At 47.8% G+C, this 21,720-nt stretch overlaps 1 protein-coding gene across 2 annotated transcripts in view; it reads left to right on the top strand.

The window, feature by feature from the left end:
- Nucleotides 1–21,720, top strand: part of PLXNA4 (plexin A4) — a 480,825-nt gene that overhangs the window by 101,288 nt on the left and 357,817 nt on the right. The gene's annotated exons all lie outside the window — the stretch shown is intronic.

Below are 21,720 nucleotides of genomic sequence, written 5' to 3'. Positions count from 1 at the left end.
GAGGAGGCAGGAGGCAAGAGGAGGAGGTGGGGCACCTAGCCGTCAATGGTCCCCTCACTACTGGGCTCATAGCTGATCAGTTTTGGACGGGAAGAGGATAGAATCTGGATGGTGATCCTGGTGGAGGCTCCAAGCCAGGATAGGACCAGGGATGGGGAAGGCAGTGTAGCCAAATTGACTTAGAGTCCATCCGTGGAAGCTCTGATTGGGGGGTATGGTCTGCTTATAGTTCCTACTTGTTCTCGAGTGACTTCCCATGAATTCCATGCTTCCTGGTGCTGTCATGGTGCTTCTTCCAGCAGCTTTGGTTTCTCATAGAGGCATTCCTGGTGACTTCTAAACAACTCCTCACATCTCCCACATTCACTCCATGCCTTCTATCCCACCCCCAGGGGACACAGATGTATTGATTATGGACTGCTGTGTGACAAATGACCCCAACACAGAGGCTTAAACAAATTTATCTCACAGAGTTTATGGGGCAGGAATCCAGGTCTGGCTTAGCTAAGTCCTCTGGCTCAGAGGACTATAATCAAAGTGTTGTCTGGAGCATCCATCATCTCCAGCTCAAGGCCGGAGTTGGGGAGGATCCTCTTCTAAGATCATGCACTTGGCAGTGCAAGGCCTCAGGTCCTCACTGGAAACCTCGGCCCCTGGCCACGTGGTCCCCATGATGGCCACTCACACAACAGGGCAGCTGAGAGAGGGAGCCAACAAGAGGCGGCGAGCACGATGACAGCCAGATTTTCTGAAACCTAACTTCAGAGATGACTTTTGTGGCATCCTGTTATTAGAAGCCAGTCACATGGTCCAGCCTACACTCAGGGGAGGGGCTTCCACAATGGTATGGATAAGGAGGCAGGGGTCCTTAAGGTCACCTTAGGTCCTTAAGGTCACTTAGAGGCTGCCTGCCACATGATGACTGTTTCTAAACCATCAAGGACCCCTGAACCAGTACTTTTAAAGTTCAAGTTGACTTTTAGTGGTATAGGAAGAAGCACAGCCTTACTCAGGAACCATCATGGCGCCAGCACTGAATCCTGACTTTGGGCTCCCACAGACTTTGATTGACATAGGAGAGAACCCAAAGGATGGACAACAAGGGGCGAACTGGCCTGCTACACTCGAAGGGCCAGAGGGCAGCACATCGTCTTGAGTGGGTGGGTGGTCTGGGAGCTTGGGGAGGCGTCCCTGGGGACCCAGCTTATCTTATGGAAAGGGTAGTAATTTGTGATGGTGGATAAGCGAGACTTATCTTTCATGTCAGTAACTGATGAGAGCTCTGATTCCACGGAGAATCCTTGCCCCCTGACTCTGGCCTCTTTGGGGGATCACCTAGCTTTTAAAGTGAAGGAAGCAAAAAGAAAGTTGCTCAGTCGTGTCTGACTCTTTGAGACCCAATGGACTGTAGCCCCCCAGGCTCCTCTGTCCCTGGGGATTCTCTGGGCAAGGATACTGGAGGGGGTTGCCACGCCCTCCTCCAGGGGATCTTCTCCACTCAGGGATCAAACCCAGGTCTCCCGTATAGTTGGTGGATTCTTTACCAACTGAACCATGATGGTGGAGTAGAAGGACGTGTGCTCATCTTTGACCTCGCTTTTAGGAAGGGGTCATTTTCCTGTGGATTGCGCTTGGCAGGAAAGAGGATGGGAAGGGGACCACCGTGCTTTGAACACCTCGTAGGCAGCAGGCACTGTTCTAGGTGCTTCCCTTGTGTTGTGTACATTGATCATCTCATGGCATCCTCAGCCTTTCCTTTCAGGTAAAGACTACAACCTCCCTTCTACACAGGAGGAGAGGGCTTGAGTAACTCACTAGAGGGCATGCAATTTGATCTAAGGTCTGCCCTCGCTGATACAGGCAAGTCATGGACTCTACCTGTGGCTACGTTCTCGGCCTGTGGGTAAATCTTACCTCCTGCCTCTGGCCAGCATACCTGTTGGCCAGAACCTTCCTACTTTCCTTTCCTTCCCTCTGTCTCTGCCCTGGCTCAGGGCCCCAGTGGTCAAGTGTGGACGGTTGTAACTGAATTCCCCATCTCAAGGCACCCCCCCACTTTAATTTCCTGTAGATTGTGCCAGACTCATCTATCTAAAACAGCTCCAGTTCTCTCACTCTCCTACTTGAAAAACTATAGATCTTGTCCAAGCTTCTGTGGCCCCCACTGCCTGTCACCCACCTGCATGTCAGAGGTCCAGCCTCTCCAAGGACACAGGTCCTCCAGCTCAACCCTTCAGCCCTGAACACTGCCTGGGCCCTCACGTTATGAGTCTCCAGGATCCCAGCTAAATTGAAATACCAAGGAAGGAGCTCCCACCTAAGAAATGGTGGGCTTCCCACCCCTGCAGCAGCTCTCGCATCACAAACCTCCCTCCAAGAACAGCCTCCTTTGAGGGGGAATTATGCTGGAGTGCATTGCACAGTAGAGCGGGTGGTGGTCCTGGGGAGGGGCCGGAGGCTTTCTGGGAAACAAGCTGCGCTTTTCCACTCACCACTGACCCGCCACCCAGGACTCACTTGGGGTGTTTGTCTTGGGGATTGTCACAGAATTCTCTCTCCCAACAGCCCCCGGGACTGTGTTCAGTGGTTCCTGATTCCTTTCCCTGTTATTGGTCAACCAAGGTCCCGTGACTGGGTCGTATCCCATAACTTCTTGGCAAGCCCCCTGCAACTGGGGACCTAATTATACCGTCTCCTTAGACCCCCTGGTCCTTTTAGCCTCTCCCTCCACCAGTCCATCCAGCCTTCTTTTTCCTCCTAAATGCCGGTCCCCTCCACCCAAGCCTCATGGCCTTTCTCTGTCCTGGACCTGCTCGCCCCACATTTACTCTCTCAGCTCTTGGCCTCTGCTTGTCATTGTGCGGCTTGTACACTTTACATAGGGGAAATCCATTCGCAGATGTTATCTTGACTGATTACCCAGGACGACAGTGGGGTAGCAAGTCCCGAGGCAGCTCTGGCTCCACGATTTCTTCATAGATTTAGTGGCTCGAGGGACACTGTGATTGGATGGTTGATTCACTTGACCTGCATTGCCCTGTTGGTGCCCCTGTGAGTCTCTTTAGGAAAAGCGGGCCAAAGAGTGGGTCCATCAGCAGTGGGTGTTGGCTCAGGGCTCCTCCCCCTCCACTGGCTCTCTCTTCCTTGGGGCCACTCTCTGGCATCCCCAGTGCCTCCCCTCAACCCAATTTTTCTGCTTTGAGCCCCCTTCCAGAAGGTTCCTCCCTCACCATACCCCACCCTGAAGGCTCCAGAGGTTTTGGGACCAAGAAGGGTGGAAGGGAAGGCACACAGGAAGAGAGTCTTGCCAGGGAATTGGATTGTCTTTCTGCTTAACTACTCATATCTCCCACCAGATTGAGAGTGTGCTGGGGACGGGGGAGCTGAACTTGGGTGTGACCTCAGTGGCTGGTTGGACTTGAGGGGCCAGAACGATGCTGAGGCCGGCTTATGACCTACTCTCATCACTGCATCCACAAGTCACATCAAATCCTGATGCTTCTCAGGTCTTCCCAGCAGGAATCCCAGATGCCAAGTGTTGCTTCAGGAAGGATTATACCTAATATCACATGGGTATCTCACACGCTTTGTGGTTTCTGATAACAGTGAAGATGGTTAGATACCTTTGGTTCATTCTTAAAGATCTGTAAGTGGATGAATTCTCTACCTTGGTCCTTCGGCTAACTTGCCAGCCTTCCCTGCTGTGATCATTCAATTCTCTCTATTTCATCCTAAGAGCACAGCATTTATCCATGCTTTTCTACCAGAAACAGAATCCCTTTACAGCGATTTCTCATGATAGGGGCACCGGCTTTTTGAAAAGTTGTGTGTACCTAAAGCCATATTTTAAATGCTTTAGATGAGCATACAATAAGAATGTCTTATTTAATCTTTATGATTAAAGCTCTTCTGGGCCTTCCCCCAGATATACCAGGCTTGGGAGAGGAAATTACGTTTTAAATATCACTCACAGAATCCATCTTTCTTAAATCCCATGAAGTTTATCAGGCAGGATCATCTGAGGCCTCGTAGAGCTGAACCACGCTGTTGGCCTTAAGTGCCCCTGTGGCGGCTGGGGAACTGGTCTCCTCCAGAGCTGGGCAGGGTCAAGGACAACTTGACTGACTGCTCCATTGCCTCAGTGAGGCTCTGGGCCTCTTCACTGATGGAAAGATCATGGGCTTAAGAGATAGGAGTTCATCAAAGGAACCAATGAGTCCTTTTCTAAACTGAAGAACACTTTCCTAAAATTAATAGCCTCTGAACATATTTATTTTACTAAGTTGAGTTTTTATTCACTCCCAGTTTTATTACCCAGAAATCATAGGCAATAGTTTCAAAATCTTAGAATTTTTCCCAAGAGGAATTTGTTCATTTTCTTTGCATTAAAAAATAGTTTTTTTGGTTTGTTTGTTTTTTTACTTCTCGATCAGACTTCTAAACATCTCCCCCAGCATGTCTAAACCTTTCCTAGTTAGATGTGGGTGTCCAGCACAGCACTTTCCTGAAATGCTAAATAAAAAACATATTTTGAGATTGACTCTTGGGGCTTGGGGTCTTATAGTAGCTGTGTGGTGTGTGTGTGTGTGTGTGTATCAGCTAGTTTAGGCTAAGCTATGGCTCAGTAACAAATAACCCCCATTTTAAGTGACTGCCACAACAGCATAAACTTGTCTCCAGCTCATGCTCATGTGCACCCTGGTTTGGCTGCAGCTATGCTCTGGGTCACTTCTTTCGGACAGAGGCTAAAGACATGCCCAGATCCCTCTCGGATGTTAATGCTGTGGCTTGGATGTGGCACATATCATTGCCCCTCACATTTTATAGGCTACACCAAAGGGAATGGTATGGAGACTCTACTCTCACCACGGGAAGAGGCCAGGTGCATATGTGTTTCTGGAGGGAGGGACAGAGGATATTCTGTCAATAGTACAGTTTACTATAAGAATTATTATTGTGAACATTACCTCGAGTCAGGACATCTCTACTTGACCTGTCTGTAATATGCTGGGTGTTTCTTGAATTAAAGAGCACAAGGTATCTTCTTACTTAATATTGGAGAAGATGTATGAAAAATACAGGATGTGGCTGGTTTTATGACATCAAGCTCAGAAAGAGTGTTGGAGATTTTTAAAAACCAAATGCTCTATCAGCTTGTTTTCTGGTGACTTGCTTCTTCTGAAACTGAAATGAGAATCACTCAGTCCCTTCCATTAGTGAGGGCTGTAGTTGTTTGTATTTCCCTGCATCCAGTTTTCCTTAAGAGTGAGGGCACTTTTCTACTTAAATACAAAGATTAGACTGTGCTCAATGGATGTCTCTTGGAATAATTAAATTATCCAAATTTATTAAATCATTTCTCGTAACTACAATTAAATGGAATCTTCCAAATTAATTTTCCCCATGTAATTTACTCCACCCACTGACAAATTCCCCCATCTCCCCTCTGTCCTCTTGTTTTTTGACTATGAATTCTAAAAAAATTCACTCTGGACAGTCAGGACCACTGGCCCTTGAAATTCATCCTCCAGGCAAGGAACCTAATTTGGGAATTCTAGTTCCAAAGCTGGCTACTGACTCAGGGCCAGGTTCCCTGTCAGGCTTCCCCACCATCTCCTCCTCTTTGGAAATGGCAGAGCTGGAATCCTGCATGGAGGAAGCAATCCTGCAGACTGGTTTGAAAAACACTGATTTTTTTCAGCCTTCGAACTCATTCTGTGGATAGCAAATTTTTTGGCTGACATGTCTTAAACTTACATCATATTGACGATGCCTGAGGAGTCCTTGAACATCCATAACTGGATGGCACTTGGAATAATTAAATGATATGTATTTTCACGGCTGAGCTGGTGGCAGCCACTGGGTGAGTCTTGGAAATCAAAGAAAGCTTATAGGGAGTTGCCCTGTTGCAGATGTGCTAGAAGGAGCCCTTTGATCCTTTCTAAGCTCTTCACCTTCGATTTTCAGGTGGATACGAAATACTGTGGACCCTCTGCCACACACACACACACATTCATGCCATAAACGTGCACATGTACCTAATTCCATGCATACCTGTGTGCACTCATGCATGCTGATGTGTACCCATGCATGCACACTTAGGAGCCAGACCCGTCTCTTAAAAAAAAAAAATTGAAGTATAGTAGATTTACAATGTTGAAATAATTTCTGCTGTACAGCACAGTGGCTCAGCTATGCATATATATGCATTCTTTTTCTGATATTCTGTTTCATTATGATCAGTCCCAGGAGACTGGATATAATTCCCTGTGCTGTACAGTAGGGCCTCATTGTTCATCCATTCTAATGTAATAGTTTGCATCTACTAACCCCAAACTCCCAGGCCGTACCTCTCCCCCGCCTCCACCCCCTTGGCAACCACACGCCTGTTCTCTACATCTGTGATTCTGTTTCTGCACTGAAGATTAGTTTGTTTGTGCCATATTTTAGATTCTAGACCCTTCTCTTTGCACTCAAGCCTGGGGCAGGTCCTCCTGTGCTCTGCCCTCTTGGACTGAGCCCACTCCCTCGCATTCTCTCTGGGAAATTAGCAACACACCATCTAATCAGTTTACCTCTGACTCGCCCACTTTGGCTTTGAGATGATGACAGAGTGCAGCTATTTAGCTGTCAAAGGCTCTGACTATTGCCCAGATGGACAGCGCCTCAAACATCAGAGTGGTTTCTTGCTTCCTCATGGGTGGGGGGGTAATGACTCTCCCAGTTGCTTTTTTAAGTGCTTCATGCATCTGCCTTTAATTTTAATGCCTCTTGCCTGCTGACCTCGCTTCCCGACAGCCAGCCTAAGTGTGATTCCCATAATTAACTTAGTGATAATTTAATCTCTCTGCTTTAAATTTGATTGTTTTTGAGGGAGTGGGGTCTGGGGACAGGAGAAAGGGGAACTTTGTGCTTTGTATGACCTTTGTTTTTGTCTGGACTCTTTCTTTGACAGCAAGATTAGAGGGATATAGCTGGGTCGGGTGAGGGGACACAGGGAGAGAGAGGCTCAGGGCATCATGGGTAGATTCGAGAAAGGATGCTAAAACAAAACTCTCTCTCCATTCCTTTTCTTGTAAGAGGTCGTCTTTCTTTGTCCCCTTTTCTCCCCCCAAAATGTGCAAACATGTGAGAGAGAGTACACAAATGCTTTCAGATGCTTTGATGGGGAGTAGCTTGAAAATGAAAAAATAATAAACTTCCTTAGTGGGCATGGCAACTATTCTCTTAAGCCAGAAGAAGGCAAGAAGGGGGAAAGGCACCATTGGGTGCTACCCTGCTACTTCCCATGTTCGCTTCTAGGCATCCTCGCAGCCTTTGTGCCCAAGTGTCTGTCCAGGTCTGTGTCAGGGGTTTCCCATGCTTCTAAACTGTTGAAACCGAGACCGGCAGATTGTCTGAAGAGGTGGAACCGACAGCTGGGAAATCTCAACTTTGTTGCTGGCTGCACTCCTGATTTTGGACAAATTGTTTAACTATACATATTTCACCTTTTGAGCAACTAGCATGCTAATATATGCACCCCCCATCTCTCATATGAATAAGCTGAGAATAAAAGGTCTTCACATCTGGAGAACATTTCTTGATTCAGTAGGAGAAACGAATAAAAATTAAGACAATGGTGAAGACCAAATGATTTTATGTGCTTAGTAAACTTCTAAGGAGAGTCTTCAAACTCCATTGAGGTAAACACCTATGTGAACCCAGGCAGAGTATTAGAGCAGAGGGTAGAAAGTCCCCAGGGGAAACCTCAGAGGCTCCAAATAGATGCACTAACCAGTCCTTGTGGGATTTACGTGTGTGTGTGTGTGTGTGTGTGTGTGCGCGCATGCGCATGTACACGCTCAAGATCTCTTTGGGAGAACTTCAGGAAGCCACCCTTGGTTCCTCCTTAGATTGCTACTGCCTTGAGGTGCTGTAACGGGGTGCATACCATGGGTGAAGGAAGTGGGGACACAGGGCAATACTCAGTTCTGAAAAGCTTGGGATTCTTCCTACCACCTCCTGCAGCCTGGAAACAAGGTCTTTGATTTATGAGCTAACTTTTAATTAAAAGAACAGCCAAAAAAAAAAAATCTCATATTGCCTCTCCAGGATAAATGGTTCACAGTCTGAAGTAATTTTGTTTCTTCTCCCGGTGCTGCAGGGGCGTGTGAATACGTGTGTGTATGTGTGCACAGATGTGTGTGTGCACGCATCATGTGTGTCATGGGATGTTGGCTGAGTGCTCTGTGTCAGACCCCCAAAGATTCTTTGCTCCTGCAGCTGACCCTGCCTCTACCCTCTGGGTCCTGGTGTGTAGCCCTAATGCTAGCTTCTTGCTCTGTATCACAGTTTCTCCCTGCAGTTTTTCCTGACATCTTTACATGAAGAGATGCTGCTGTCAGTTTCTTTCTGACTTGCTTGTAGAACTTTCCTTCCTTGAGCCACAATGATGTCTCTGCTGTCTTTGGCAGAAGAGATTTTATTTTGGTGGTTACCCCGAATTCTCAATATGTTTTGATTTATTTCTCTGACAGCCCCTCATTACCTCCCATTGGCACTTCCCAGTATGGAATTTATCAGACCCCCAGCCCTTCTTCTCTGGGAGTTGATCTTCCCTAATATGACTGAAACTGACATGCAACTCACCCCTGGCGGGTTGGGATATAAACCTGGCCTTTCTTATATGACAGCTTTTATTCTCCATCACTATCCATCACCTTTAGCTGTGATGGGGTGGGGACCACTCTTTTCTGTGGAGTCCTACCTTCTAGGAGTACCAATGTTTATTTGGTAGTTAGAGATGGATTTCTTTCTATGAGAGATGTATTAAGTCCACTCTGTTAGAATTTTCATTCCTCCCTTCATCAGGAAGGGCTGTGGAGCCCCATCTATTGACTGCAGAAGCAGGAGCCATGGGTCCTCATCTCAAAGAACCTGCCCCCTCCACTGCCCTCCTGGGGCTTTGGCAGCAGCGTTGGAGTTGCCGCTGTGGCTTCTTTGCTCTGGAGGGAGAATCTGTCCATGACACACACTGAAAAACCTCAGGAGAACTGACCAGCAAAAGTCCCTAGTTAAGATAAGCCAAAAAACCAACTGTGAGGCCACGGAGAGGTGGCCTGGGCCAGCGGCAGAAATTTGGGTTTGCACTTGATGATGAATTCTCCGCCTTCTCTGCTGCTGATTCACTGCAAGGAGCAAGGGACAGTAATCACCAACCTGGCCCTTTGCAGGGCTTTGGTCTTATTTGCAGTAAACAGCAGAGGGAATGAGCTCCAGGCCTCCCCCACCTTCTGCTGCTGCTCCATTTATAAACACTCTATCACAACAAGTCTTGGTATAAGCAGGAGCGGGGCTTCACAGGGACGTGAGCCACCCGCTCATGGTTAGGATATTTGTTACTACTCACTGCTCATCACAGCAAAGAACGTTGGTATATATATGTACTCACCTTAAAGCGCCAGCTCACAGTACCTGGGCTCTCCGGGCTGGGGGAGAGCAGGGTGGCAGCAGTCCAGGCCTCACCCAATGTCCCATCTCTTCCCATGCCCTGGCCATCACCTGCACCTGCTCCTCCTGGGTGAGCCAAGGGAGGGACCCCTGGGCGCTCCACCTACCTGATAGCACCAGCAGTGACATCCACTTTCCAACTTCCCAAAGTGATGTTTCCCAGAGTACTCTGAGGCCCTGGGGCTGTTCTGCAAGATGAAATCATTGGTTCTAAATTTGTCTTTGCTGACAGCCCAGAACCAGGTTCCAGGGCCGCTGGCAGGCTTGGGAGGTAGTCTGCTGGAGGAGACTCCCACGTGTACCCCGGCTCCTGCCACCACCACTGTTCCACAAGAGGGGCTTCCGTCTCCTCCGACAATTCTCACTTCTGTCTTCAGCTTCCCTGGGTTCCCTATTCTTAAGATTAGCTTTTGTGCCTACGACCTCAACTTAGGAAAGAGCCAGCATAACAACCAGCTTAGAGAGTGCACCCAGACTCAGAAGAAAGGGCCAGCCTCTTCCGTGTTTGTGCTTGCTTGTGGACAGTTGTCCTGCATCACAAGCACAGTGCTGGATATTTTTCAAGTCCACCTCTGGGTGCCGGAGCATCCTCACCTTCCCCCGTGTCCGCAGTCCCTCATCTGACAAATTAGCTTGGAACTCGAAGGGTCCTAGGAACAAGTCTTGGGAGTGTCTTTAAGGAAGCAGGGCTGTTTGAAATGGAAAAAGAGGACAGGCTGCTCTTTTGGTGAGGACCTGGGCCAGAGCGCCACAGAAGTAACAGGGGAGGCAGGTGAGCTTCTCTGCTGGGAGGACTCAGCCGGCAGTGCCTTTGGAAGAATCAAGCCCTGAGGGAACGTGGGGAGGCAGCAGCAGACCCCTTACCAGGGACCAGCAGTGGAGTGTGTGTCTCCTATCACTGCTGCGATAGATTATGAAAATTACTGACTTAAATCAGCACAAACTTACTGTCTTACAGTTCTGTAGGTCAGATGCTCACTCGGCTGAAACCAAGGTGCCAGCAAAGCTTTACTCCTTCCTGGTAGCTCACAAAGAGTCCACCTACAATGCAGGAGACCTGGGTTAGATTCCTGGGTCAGGAAGATCCCTTGGAGGAGGGAATGGCACCCCACTCCAGTATTCTTGCCTGGGAAATCCCATGGACAGAAGAGCCTGGTAGGCTACCGTCCATGGGGTCGCAAAGAGTTAGACACAACTGAGAGGCTAACATGTTCACAAAAGTTCTAGAGGGGAATCTGTTCTCTCATCTTTTCCAGTTTCCTGTGATTTGCCCACTTTCCTTGGCTCATGGCCCCCTCCCGCCATGCTCAAAACCAGCAGCACGGCATCTCTCTGCCCCTTCCTCGAGTGCATCTCCTACTAACCACCGCTGGAAGAGGGTCTCTATTCTTAAGTATTCCTGGGATTGGATTGGGCCCACCTAGATAATCCAGGATAATCTTCCCAGGTCCTTATCTTTGTGTGTTAGTCACTCAGTCTGACTCTTTGTGACCCCATGGACTGTAGCCCACCAGGCTCCCCTGTGCATGGGATTCTCCAGGCAAGATTACAGGAATGGGTTGCCGTTTCCTTCTCCAGGGGATCTTCCCAACCCAAGGATTGGACCCACATCTCCTGCATTGCAGGCAGATTCTTTACTACTCAGCCACCAGGGAACTTGCCAAATCCCTTTTTCCATGTGAAGTAACATAGTCTCTAATTCTGGAGGTAAGATGTGGACATCTTTCTTTGGAGGGGCAGTGATTCTGTCTACCACAGAGATGGCTCTGATATAGCTGCAAGGTTGTTGGGGAAGATGTGTGAGAGTGGAAGTTTGGGGAGGCATTTTGGAACCAGATAGGACCCATGGGAGACCCACCCCTAGAGGGGTAGGATGGGAAGGGGTGGGAGAGAGGCTCAAGAGAGTGGGGATATATGTATACTTATGGTTGATCAATGTTGTTATATGGCAGAAACCAACACACCAGTGTAAAGCAATTATCTTCCAATTAAAAAGAGAGAGAGAGAGAAGTAAAGTGTTTAAAAAGACTGAAAATCCCACCAGACTTTGGCATAGTTCCCAATCAGAGTCAGTTCCTCCCACCCCAGCCAGACGGCATGAGGATGGTCTCCCATGTTTTGGAACCCAGGAAGCTCCACTGGTCAAGACAGCTTTGGGCTTTCCTTCTTGGACATTGGAATGAAAGGGGCCTTTCATGGACTTAATCAGTTTCAGTGACTTTATTTGGAGTTTCATTATCTGTAAGTTTGCTTTCCCTTGGTTTCAGAAGAGCTTTTTCTGGGGGGAAAAAAGGCTTTTGGAAAGCTCCTCTTTGTCTTTATTTTACAAGGCAAAGTAGGTTTTGTTTCCTCCACTATGTGCAACAGCTACCAAAGCCCAGTGGGAAGAACTGGAAGGAAACCTGTCAGCACGAGGGTCAGTTGTGACAGCTGTGAACAGTGTCCCCTCCCCCGAAAGGGAGTCACCATTGACCTTGATGATTTACTGGTTGGGAAACCGTGATTGGCCAGGCTCATGTTTGTGTGTCTACTTTTGTTTCCTTCCTAAAATTTCCCAGCACCATGGCCAGCTTCTCCTGAGGTTTACTGTTGAGCAAGATGAGATTTTAGGCATTGTGAGATGACCAAAGAAGAGAAAAAAAAAGGGGGGCTTTTATGGGCTTGGTGACTTTAGGTGGGCAGAGTGAGTGAGAAAGGGCCAATGGGTTTGTTAGACCAGACTGAGGTCTGTCTTCAGTCTTAGGTGTATGAAATAGAATTTTCAGCCCCTGGGTGAATTGTCAGTGAGAGCTGGTTCTGCTTCTAAGTTGGAAAAAACAACTGGGACTTCGGTCAGGGCTGGGGAGGAAAGAGAGAAGCCAGAGGTGAGGGAAAAATGAGCAGCTACTGTGTGCTGTGTGCTTTGCGGCTCAGACCTTACAGCGAATGCCTAGCGCCCTGCAGCAACCCTGCATGGTGAGGGCTTTTGCTGCAGTTTTGCCCTTGAAGAGATCTGTATTCAGAAAGGTAGAATGATAGCTGGCATACAGACTCCAAAATCTATGCCTTTATAATCCATTGTGCAATCTCTACCTTTTATGAATATAAATGACTTTTTGGTTCCTTTTGCCTATGTGCATTTTATTTTATTTTTAAAAGATTTTTTGGATGGAATCATTTTTTTAAGTCTTTAATTGAATTTGTTATAGTAGTGCTTCTGTTTTACGATTTGTTTTTTTGGCCTCGAGGTATGTGGGATCTTGGCTCCCTGACCAGGGACTGCACCTGCTCTTGTCCATTGGAAGGCAAAGTATTAACCACTGACCAGGCAAGTCCCCCTGAGTGCGTTTTCCAACTCAGTTTTGCTTCCCCCTCAAATATCCAGTTTTGTAGAGGGATGGGTTGTTGCTGCTATTTAGTCACTAAGTTGTATCCGACTCTTTGTGACCCCATGGACTGTAGCCCATTGGGCTCCTCTGTCCATGGAATTTTCCAGGCAAGAATACTGGAGTGGGTTGCCATTCCCTTCCCCAGGGGATCTTCCCGACCCAGGAATTGAACCCAAGTCTTCCACATTTCAGGCAGATTCTTTATTGTCTGAGCTACCAGGGAAGCCCAAGTATACTGGAGTGGGTAGCCTATCTCTTCTCCAACGGATCTTCCCAGCCCAGGGATCTAACCCTTACCTCCTGCATTGCAGGCGGATTCTTTACCATTGAGCCACCAGGGAAACCTGGGTAGAGATGAGGCTGGGGCATATGGGGAGTCTGAGGCTCCAGAAGGAAGCACTTGAGACTCACGTTTTTGGGTGGCTCTGCATGCTGGAAGCTTCTGGGCATATCAGGGCCTGCATTCTGAGCCTGGTAGAGACTGGGCCTTTTCCCTCACTGCTGGTAGCCATCCCTGGACTCTCACCACAGGCTTCCCTATTCCAGGATTGCTCTCAACTGGGCTTGTGAAAATGAACAGCTGATGTGTTCTATAATTCTTTGTCTCTTCATATGTGTATGTAACAGTATGTACATAAATATAATTATGTGTGTGGGGATAGGGTGGGGTTGTTCCTGGAAAAGCTGAAGAAGACCTGTTTGCCATTTTGATGACTTATTCTAAAGCTCGGCCCTGCCTTCCTTCTCATCTCTTTCTGCTTCTCCTCATCCTGTGGGAAGAAGGAGAGAAGTACTGGGACGGCAGGCATAGAAAGGGACCCTGGAATTCTGTGTGCACCTGTGACTGTCTCTCCTACTTTCTCACCACAAGTCAAGACTTCCCCATCTGACCTCAGTCTTTGGGTTCCCAAGATGAGGATTTTTTTTTTCCCTTTGCAGTTCATGGGGATTGAGTGTGAGGACTAACACTGTTAGGAAAATGTGTTTGTGTAGAATATGTGTGGTGTATGTGTAAACATTCATCTACAAAATTACCAATGGGGGCAGTTTCTAAATAGAGTTTTAAAAATATGAATTCTAAGTTTTCAACAGTACCCTATGTGTGTGTATCAGTCATTTAAAGTCTGGCAGTTTGAATGTAAAGTTTTTCCTGACTCTGGGACATCCCTGGTAATCCAGTGGTTAAGACTCTGCACTTCTACTACAGGAGGCATGGGTTCAATCCCTGGTAGGGGAATTAAGATCCTGCATGCTGTGTGAGGTAGCAAAAAATTAAAACTTAAATTGTTTAAAAAAAGATTTTCCTGGGCTTGCCTGGTGGTCCAGTGGTTAAGACTCTGCACTTCCATAGCAGGGGAGTGGGTTTTGATCCCTGGTAGGGGAACTAAGGCTTCTCTGGTGGCTCAGATGGTAAAGAATCCACCTGCAATGCAGGAGACCCAGGTTCAATCCCTGGGTCAGGAAGATCCCTTGGAGAAGGGAAAGGCAACCCACTCCAGTATTCTCGCTCGGACAATTCCGTGGACAGAAGAGTCTGGTGGGCTATACAGTCTATGGGGTCACAAAGAGTTGGACACGACTGAGTGACTAATACACTTACAGGAGAACTAAGATCCCACATCCTGTGTGACATGGCAAAAAGAAAAAAAAATAAAGTTGTTTATAAAAAAAGAGATTTCCCTGGGTTTCCCTGGTGGCTCAATGGTAAAGAATCCATCTGCCAGTGCAGAAGACAAGGGTTCAGTCCCTGATCTGGGAAGATCCCACATGCAATGGAGCAACTAAACCACGCATATTGAGCCTGTGTTCTAGGGCCTGGGAAGTGCAGCTACTGAGCCCACGTGCCATAGCTCCTGAAGCCTGAGTGCCCTAGAGCCTGTGCTCTGCAACAGGAGAAGCCACCGCAGACAGAGGCCCGTGCACAATAGCTAGAGAGCAGCCCCTGCTCGCTATAGCTAGAGGAAGCCCACACAGCAATGAAGACCAAGCACAGCCAAAAATGAATAAATAAAATAAAAGATAAAGATTTTCCTAACTCTGTCATAATTACTTCAAACTCATCTAAGCCCAGTTGATACCAGACTACAGAATTTTATGCCAGTTTTCCTAGAGAATTAAGAAGGAGGGGCTCTTCCAACTCGGTCATGCCAGGATTGACAGGGAACACACCCAGATATATACCCAGGGAAGCAGCCGACGAGGCAGTTGGAGGCTGGGTACGTATGATTGTGTGAGAGCCATGTGTAATTACCTCTGATGGTGTTAGAGAAGACAGGTGTTTCATTAAGTTTGAGAGATTTGGAACATTTCAGCTATGCCGTGGTGGGATGCTGGCATTCCAAAATGAGCTAGCAAGGATCCCACTGCCAAGAAGCTGTATTTCTCAGCAGCACTGTCATCCACGCATGGCACATGTTACCACTTGGAGACCACTGCCCTAGATGATGAGCTTATTTAAGCGATTAGAATGACTCGGAAACAAGGTCCTTCCACACCACCTATGGGAGCGTTCTCTTTGGCCATCATGGGAGTAGACGGAAAGACTGGTCCCTGGTTCACCGCTTTGACATGTTGTGATCGTGGGCAGTAACCTTGGCCTCCCTGTGTGTTCATTTCCCCACTGTCTACAGCAGGCCAGAAACCATGCTTGTGAAGCAGACCTTTGAGGAAGACCTTGATGAGAGCAGCCTGGGAGTGGACCAGTTTTCAGAGCCTAGGATTGGTGGGCCAAGTTGGCCAAAGCGGGTGGTAATGAGGCCAAGGTCTTTCACATGCCCGCCCCTGCTTGCAGGGGGACAGCAAACAATTCTGGCTGGTGGCCTCAGGCAGAACCCTGAGCTCTTGCCTAATGGGTCACCTTGACCACAAAAGAGTGTGACTGTTGCAGCTCTGAAAGAATGCAGGCCCCACACCATCCCCACTGGGGGCGGTGAGCCTCACACCTCTTTTGGCCCCAGACCAGCCACTCTGCAAAGCTCGGGAGGATTCCAGGGCAGGCGGACTGGGAGTTCCTTCTCTTATTTGATTACTTGCTAAGTGAGGAGACAGCAAGCTGGTAGGAAGATCAGAGCCTGTGGGACCTCAACCCCTTCCCCTCCAGGAGCTTCTCGGGCTGTCTTGCAGCTTTCCCACGTGTGAAACAAGTGGTGGGCGATGTTACCTGATGGAGCTGTTTAGGGAGTTGCTAATGACTGATGGCCAGTTAAGGTTGGAGGGTGACAGTGTGAGTTTCTCTAATAGGCTACAACACATTCCAGTCAGGGGATAACCCTCCGGCCCCCAAGGTACTTTTATTTGTGAGTCGATGACTGCATCCACGACTATACTCATTTAGGCTTCTTGAGAGTTGGCTTGGCGATCTGACTTTATGAAAAGAGCACAGAGGAGGAACTTAGAAAACGTTTAGAAAACTTCCAGAGAAGGGAAATGGAGAGGTTTGGGAAAAGAAAAGATGGAAGAGATGGAAGTGGGGTGAATGCCCCATATGAGGCGGTTGTGCCTAGAGACAATTGCTGCTCACATCCTGCTGACACCTTGAGAGCCTGAGTGATCCACCTCATGCCCGTCAGTTAGTGGGGCTGAACCCAGTGGGGCTCATTATGGTCAGGGGTATTTATCTGGGACTTGTCTGGCCAACATTTAGTGCATGGTTGCTAAGCGTGGGCACTACTCTGGATGATGTAATTTATTAATTAATTTATTCAATCCTCAGGACTGCCCTGAAAAGTAGTTGTTGTTTCATCACTAAGTCATGTCCAACTCTTTTATGACCCCATGGACTGTAGCCCACCAGGATCTTTTGTCCATGGGATTTCCCAGGCAAGAATACTGGAGCGAGTTGCCATTTCCTTCTCCAGGGGATCTTTCTGACCTAGGGATTGAACCTGCATCTCCTGCATTGGCAGGTGGATTCTTTACCATCTGAGCCTCCAGGGAAGCCCTGCAAAGTGGACATGCTTGTTATTGTCAAGGACGCTTGAGGAAACAGGCCCAGAGAGGTTCAGTGGCTAACCCAAGATTATATGATTAAAGCTGTGGAGGCAGGGTCTCAGTGCAGGGTGCTCAGAGCCCATGCTTGTGCTCACTGTGCTTTCCTGGTCTTAGGCTAAGCACATCATCCATGATGCCCACAGCCTCCTAGAAGTATCAGATGGTACCCTCGGCTTTGTATTTCTCCCATGGACTCAAACAGGCTCTCTCTCTTCATCCTCCTTGCCCTGAGATCTTTGGTAGCCAAGCCATGATGTGTAAATGCTCCCTGCCTGTCTGGTTGATGGTTCCAATCTTCCCATGTCCCCAGGGAACAAGCTGGGGCAAGTGGCTCTCCCACTGGCTGACCTCCCGATGGGTCTCAGGTTGGGACCCAGCCCCCGGACATGTGGGTACCAGGGAGAATAGGCTGTTGTTGCTCGAGTGCTTTCTGCCCCCTTTGAAGGGATGCTCTTCTGCTGTAAGTGGGATGCTCTCCTGCTCTCTCCTTCCCGAGCCTCCTCCTCCTTTTCCAAAAATGTGCATTTCAGAAGAAGCAGATGGGCTCACGGGTGCTCTTCTAGTCTCTCTCTCCTCCAGCTCCATGGGGAGTTGCCTCCTCTTGGTCTTTCTGCTTTCTTTCCTTCCCCCAAACCTTCTGTCTGTGTCCCTTCCAACTCACTGAGAGTGCTTTGCCCATTTAGGTTCATTGGCCTGAGCTGACACCGCTGGTGCCCATGGTCCTGGTACTGTAGCACACGAGAGAGGGAGAAGAGCTATTTCTGTGCATGAGACAATTCCTTGTCCTCGGGTTCAGTAACGACAAGTCCAGGGAAATCCTAGATGGTGTTCCTGTTGGACTGTATTTTGTCACTTAGAAAACATTGTCATTATTTGGGTGGGGAAGAGGCCCTTACATGACTCTGTTGCAGCCCAGGACCCAAGATCCCCTTTCCATAGACTTATTACAGGCTTCTAGAGCAAAGATTTTTGAAGCTTTTTGGAGAACTTTTTCTTCAAAGAAAACCTTATGAGGAAAGTGAAAGTGTTAGTCGCTAAGTGATGTCTGATTCTTTTAGACCCCGTGGACTGTAGCCCACCAGGCTCCTCTGTCCATGGAATTCTCCAGGCAAGAATACTGGAGTGGGTAGCCATTCCCTTCTCTAGGGGATCTTCCCAATTCAGGGACTGAACCTGGGTTTCCTAAATTGCAGACAGATTCTTTACTGTCCGAACCACCAAGACATCAAGCCCCCAAGACCCTCTGAGACACTTTCACACTCTGAGGAAGTCAAATATAAAATATAAAATTCAGTCTATGTTGGTGTTGGTAGGATAGGTGAGGGGAAGAGGGACATGGTTTCAGAGCTCCCCTCTCTGTCTTCCCAATGGCCCCCAAGACTCCTAGGACACCTCATGGATTGTAGGCAGCATTATGGAGCAGGGTATCCCCAGCCTACACTGTTGCCTTGTGGGTGGTCTCGACTGAATGATGAACTCATCCTGGCATCTGGGCTGTGTCCTGTGTCCCCTGGGTAGAGCGCTGGAGAATGAAGGAGGTAACTGTGCCAGGGGATGGAAAAAGGGAAAAGACTTTCCATTGACTGACTGTCGCACCATCACAGAAGATGTCACCTGGGTTCCCTGGGGCTATGTCAGGTTCTGAGTGATGGCTCTTACAGGGAAGCTAGCCCTGGAGAAATGCCTTGAGTGCGATTGGGCATGTGCTCTCTCAGTTGACTATCTCAGGGCTATGAGGACAGTGGCTCTTGGCCAGGCCACCTTTGTCTTGAGAATGAGATATTTTCATTTAAGAAACATCCTTGAAGACAGGTGCGGACTCATGTGCTAGGTCAGAAGTGTCTACTGAGCTTCCGCTACAGAGTATCTGAGCTACTAGTGTTATTTTAACCCTGCTGAGAAGAGTGAGGCCAATTCAGGCTAAATTTCATTTTACTAACCAATGAAGGTTGCATTGGGCTTCCCTGGTCGCTCAGCGGTAAAGAATCCACCTACAATGCAGGAGACTGCCTGCAGTGCAGGAGACATGGGTTTAATCCTTGAGTCTGGAAGATCCTCTGAAGAAGGAAGGGGCAACCCACTCCAGTATTCTTGCCTGGGAAATCCCATGAACAGAGGAACCTGGTGGGCTAGAGTCTAGGGGATCACATGAGTTGGACATGACTTAGCAACTAAACCACCACCAGCAGAGTTGTGTTGGCAAATGTCACCTCTTCACTGCCATCACCAGATATAATACCTGGGGACCTCCTCTAACATTTGAGTCTCCCGTTACAATTTACAAAGCTCTTCTGTATGTTACTGCCTTTAAGTGGCACACACCCCAGTGAAGTAGGGGCTGCCATTCCTGACTCTCATCTTGCAGATAAGGAATCAGCTTAGAGAGGTCGCCTGACTCAGTGAGGTCACAAAGCCAATTAGGAACATGGTGGGGACTCAACCATCCCATCTCTGATTGCGCGTTCAATGCCATCTTCAGTCTTCCACAGGTGTCTTTAGCGCACATCTGGGGGCTCGGGTCAGAAGAGGGGCAGGATGTAGAAAGGTGAGAAGAATGAAGGCATTCTAGCAGGTTCTCTGCAGTCCCCTCCGACTCTCCCCTCATATTCCTGCCTGCCTCCCCCACCCTTCTAGGTGAGACAGAGCCGGGCTCTTCCCAGCACATCCCCATTGTTATTTTCCATATCTCGCACCACGTGTATTGCTATTTTTATCCTGTACTAGAAACCACTGATGGGGGAGAAATGTTAATTGGTATTATCACAGCAAACTGTGTCCTAGTAACATTGCAATTCAGAGGTAAGCGCTCCATTCCTCTCCCCGGCCTTTTTGGAGAAGATAGGGATTTTGTTCATTTGGCTGACGGCCAGCTTGGGTTTCTGTAGCTGCTGCCGAGCCTGTGGGGAGATGGATTCAGGACTCTGCCATCCACTGGCCAGACTGCTGGGCCTCCACTGCATGCTTGGTTCCTGAGGGAAGGACGTGGGTGTGGGTGGAGTTGTGATGGATTTGGTTCAGTTTCGTTCTCCTGAAACTCAACTGGAGGGATAGTGTGTCTGCTCAGGAAGCGCTCATGGGGTGCGGCTTGCAGGGTCTTTGTGCAAGAAGCTGGGGCATTTGTATTCACGGTCCAGCTGAAAATAAGAGATAGCAACCCTCACAGTTGTGTCCTCCTAAGCCAGAGCAAAGTAGGGACAGATTAGAAAAGAATAGCAATGAAGTCAGACAAGTTTTTCTTAACTTCCAGAAGAGAGAAAAGAAAGAGGATTTGAAAAACAGTCTGTCTACTGGCTGCCAGGGTTCAGGTCCTGACAGTGTTCCTTCCCAGCCGTGTGACCTCAAACAAGCTTCTCCTCCTCTCTGGCCTCAGTTTCCTCATCTGTAAAAGGGGGCTAGTAAAATCTGCCTCTCTGGGCTGCTGTGAGGATTAAAGCACGTGGCACGAAGCGCAGAGTAAGGACTGGGAAAAGTAGAGCTTTCTTGGTAAATTATTTCTCGGAGGGTCCTGAGACTCCCGAGGGCTAAAAGTGCAGAGGCAGCGGGAGATGGAAAGCCCGGATACCAGCTAAGTGTCCCCTGATTGCTTGAATCTTCCAAATCCTCTTGGTCCTCCATTCTGTACTGAGGGAAGAATCCTCAGTTTGATTTCATGGCACCCTAAAACTTATTTTTATAGTGCTCGTTGCTTTCTGAACTTATTATAGCAATAGATATGGGCTTCCCTGGTGGCTCAGATGGTAAAGAATCTGCCGACAATGCAGGATACCCGGGTTCAATCCCTGGGTCAGGAAGACCCCCTGGAGAAGGGCATCACTACCCACTCCAGTGTTCTTGCCTGGAGAATCCCATGGACAGAGGAGCCTGGCGGGCTACAGTCCATGGGATCACACAGTTGGATATGACTGAGCGACTAACACACACATAGCAATATGTATTATTTGTGGAAAAGTTCAAAAAGAATATATGAGAAAGTGAAAAATCACCTGAAATTCCACCACCTCCAGAAAATGATGACTGACACAAGCGTGAATTTTTGTGGGTTATTTTTTTTCTTAAAAACGTACCTTAAATATATGCATGTTATTACTTCTGCTGTTTAGTCACTAAGTTGTGTCCAACTCTTTTCAACCCCATGGGAGCCTGCCTGGTTCCTCTGTCTATGGGATTTTCCAGGTGAGAATACTGGAGTGGGTTGTCATTTCCTCCTCCAGGGAACATTCTGACTCATGGATCAAACCTGTGGCTCCTGCTTGGCGGGCAGATTCTGTGCCACTGAGCCACCTGGGAAGCCCAAATACATGCGTAGATGATCTGAAAACCTTTCATCTAAAGATGGGAACCTTTCTTCAGCTCAGGGTGAAGTTTTTTCTGTTATTTCTCATGAATGTTTCACTTCTGTTTGCTTGGCTTTTTATTCCTGGAAATCCCATTATATTTATCTTAAACAGGTGCTGTCCCACAGACATAGAATTCAAGCCACATGGGCAATTTAAAAGTTTCCAGTAGCCACATTAAAATATAAGTAAAATTTTATTTATTTATCCAAATATATCCAAAATATTATTGTTTTAAAATATAATCTAAGAAGTATAACTGATTCACTTTGCTGAACACCTGAAACTAACACAACATTGTAAATCAACTATACTCCAATAGCAATTTAAAATTAAAATGTAAATATACATGTAATTGAGATAATGTAATATCTGTAATATCTATATATTTTTATATGTGACTTTGCCCCATTTTTCATTGTGAGCATATTCCCATGTGATTAAATACCCTTCTAACATGATTTTTAATGACAGTCTAATATTTTATAAGACAACCTTTGCTCTTCTGTATCTTTAGGCTTTCTAGCTTCCTTTTT

Source organism: Bos mutus, chromosome 4 (assembly GCF_027580195.1).
Source record: "Bos mutus isolate GX-2022 chromosome 4, NWIPB_WYAK_1.1, whole genome shotgun sequence".
Classification (NCBI taxonomy): Eukaryota; Metazoa; Chordata; class Mammalia; order Artiodactyla; family Bovidae; genus Bos; species Bos mutus.
This window is presented reverse-complemented; position numbering and strand designations above follow the sequence as displayed.